Consider the following 3139-nt stretch of genomic DNA (forward strand, 5'->3'; position numbering starts at 1 on the left):
CAAGCCCGGTCGGAAGCCGACCATCTCGTGCGGCCACAGATCGTTTTGCTCCATAAAGCGCGTCAGTCTGGTCTGGACTACGCGCTCCATCTATTTCGCCATCCATGAGGTTAGGGAAATAGATCTTAAACTTTCCAGTTTCTGGGGTTAACCCTGCTTTGGGATTAGAATTACACTTGCCGACTTCCCCTGTCGAGGCAGGTGGCATTTAGTCCAAATTTTTTGCATGTACTCCGTCAGAGCGCTGATGGAGTACATTGATCCGTACATTGATGCCCCTTTTGAGTTACACGACCTTACACTGTTACACTGTTACACTGTTACCTTACACTGTTATGCGGGATCGCATAACAGTCAATCTGTTGGCCAACCTCCCAGATTCGGCCTACCTCCACCTGCTAGTGGGCATTGACCAGATTTGGAATGGGCGTCCGCTCCCTCCTGAATGGAAGACCTCCTTGGTCACTTTCATCGCTAAGCCAGGCAAGCCAGTGAATACCGACAACCTGAGGCCCATCTCACTAGCCTCTTGTGTGAACAAGCTTATGGAGATGATGGTTAGGGATCGCCTCTCTCCACACATAGAGACCAAGGACCTTTTTGCAGACACTATATTCGGGTTCCGACCGCATATGTCTGCGCAGTACGTCCCCCTCCAGTTACACCTCTTCATAATACGACCCACTGCCATGCGCCACAACTACAAGGCCATCCTTGCCCTCGATCTTAAAGGCGCCTTTGACAACGTTCGTCATGGCAGCATCTTGGCTAACTTGAGTACCACCGATTGTGGGCGCAAGGCAGTCACGTATGTACGAGACTCTCTCGAAGCGTCAGGCCTTCCTCAAGATCGAGGACGACGAATACGGACCATATACAATGGGTACACGGGGTAAACCCCAAGGGGTGGTCTTGTCGCCGCTTCTTTTCAACATTGCCATGATGCAGCTTCCACACCAATTGGCCCGGGTGGAAGGCATCCATCACGCCCTCTACGTGGATGACATAACAATTTGGACTACCGAAGGGAGCCTTGGCGAAATGGAGGACCGCCTTCAGCAGGCCGCCACCATAATTGATAGCTACGCTATCGGCTGTGGTCTCCGATGTGCTCCCGCGAAATCGGAACTTCTGCACATCAGATCCAATCCTAAAGACAACACGAGTTTGCAAATCTCTCTGACGGGAGGTCCTATCAGAGAGGTCGAGAAGCTCCGCATACTAGGCCTGTTCATCCATAACAGGCTCAGCCCGGAATTCACTATTGCCAAACTCAAGCGCGTAGGCGAACAGGTCGGACGCATGATCCATCGCGTTTCTAACACGCGCGGCGGGTTGCGAGGGAGGGACGCGCTCCGGCTTGCCCATGCCTTCGTGACCAGCAGGATCCTCTACCCCGTTCCCTATCTTCGCACTACGAAACAACACGAAATGAGAATCGACGTCATCGTTAGAAAGGCTAGAAAGCGAGCACTGGGCCTCCCAGTGGCCACCACCAATGCTAAGCTGTCAGCGTTGCGGGTGATGAACTCCTACCAGGAGTTACCGGAGGCCCACCTCGTGAACCAACATACGTGACTCTCGCAGACGGCATCCGGGCGCCGCCTGCTAGACCGCTTGCGCATCCAACACGAGTGCACTCTAGAGGAGACGTGTCGGATTCTGTAGCTACATCGTCACGAGATCTGGGTCCCTCCACTCACGGGCAGCATGGGCACGCATACACGCGAAGGCAGACGAGAGGCGCGCGCTCGGGCCCTCCAACACCAACACCGATCCAAACAGGTTGTATACTGCGTTGACGTGGCACAGCCGTCACCCACTATATTCTACACGGCCGCAGTAGTTCACCACAACCAATGCGTTAACGGCCTCTCCTTTCGAGCTCGAAATTCAGCGCAGGCCGAGGAAGTAGCCATTGCGCTTGCCGCCTCGGATTCGAATTCGAAGGTAATCGTCACATATTCGCGTCGAGCCTGTGAACACTACCTGGCTGGCGAGGTTTCACCTTTAGTCTACTGTATATGAAAGCGTGCAGTGAGGGAATCAGACCTTTCGCCCAAACGCATAATTTGAACTCCGGGCCATCAGGGTGTTAGAGGTAATGAGGCGGCGGACGCGGCTGCCCGAGCGCTTACCTATCGGGCACCTCATCCAGGCTCTTCCGGCTCAGAGATTGTGCAACCGCTTCTGCGGTTCAGGAGAAATTATGGACCACTACTGCGAACGCCGTCGGCTTTTCCCGGTCCCTGCTAAGGGCCTGAGTAAAGCCGATGAGCGAACTCTGAGACGCCTGCAGACCAACACTCTGTTGTGTCCAGCAATAGCGAAACATTTCGACCCCAAAATTTATGGGCACTGGCCTCACTGTGTTGAAGTATCCGGTACCTTCCACATGGTTTGGGCCCGTCAGAAGAATCCTTCCCTTCCCCTAATCCTTGCCCTTCCCGAGAGGCATGGGAGGCAGCCCTGCTCAACTGCTCGGGGCTGGAGTCTCAAAAAGGGCTCTAGTCCAACGGGCGCGAGTAGCGGCCTCGTCCAGCGGGGTCCCGGACTAAGGACTCTACCTATGTAAAGGGCCATTTTTGGCCTGCAAGCTCTCTCTTGGTTCATTAAAAAGTCACCACCACCACCACTCACCGGGGCTACGCGACGAGGCGAAGCGTACAGTAGTATTTCTAACGCAATAAAACTCATAACAGGAATTCTGGGTACGCTCTGGGTCCCCGCACAACCGCACCGCACTCAAGTGTTATTTATTTATTTTATTTTATTCAATACTGCCAGCCTCCATTTGGTGGCCAAGGCAGGAGCGGTACAAGGATACATCGTACATCGCGACAAAACAAAGCAAGTAGAAACGCGAATAAAGAAGCAAAATCTAACACACAGGGTTTTATAGAAAGACAAAGAGCAAGATTAAATGCACTTGGTTACCTAAAAATACAAAAGGAAACAAACAAAAGAGCATGAATGAATACACTGCGCTTAAAATGACGATATGACAGCAGATAAAAAAGACTTCTGATCTGTCAAACGGACCACGTCACACGGAAGCCCGTTCCATTCCAATATCGTTCTTGGAAAAAAGAAAACTGATACGCTTTCGTTCGGCACTGTGGGACCATGATTGTCAAAT

At 52.4% G+C, this 3139-nt stretch overlaps 1 pseudogene; it reads left to right on the forward strand.

Moving 5' to 3' along the window:
- The first annotated feature begins 335 nt into the window (after nucleotides 1–335).
- Nucleotides 336–2558, forward strand: LOC149340110 (uncharacterized; annotated as a pseudogene).
- The last annotated feature ends 581 nt before the right edge of the window (nucleotides 2559–3139 follow it).

This window comes from Amblyomma mixtum, chromosome 6, assembly GCF_055824585.1.
Source record: "Amblyomma mixtum isolate Tamu chromosome 6, ASM5582458v1, whole genome shotgun sequence".
In the NCBI taxonomy this organism is placed as follows: domain Eukaryota; kingdom Metazoa; phylum Arthropoda; class Arachnida; order Ixodida; family Ixodidae; genus Amblyomma; species Amblyomma mixtum.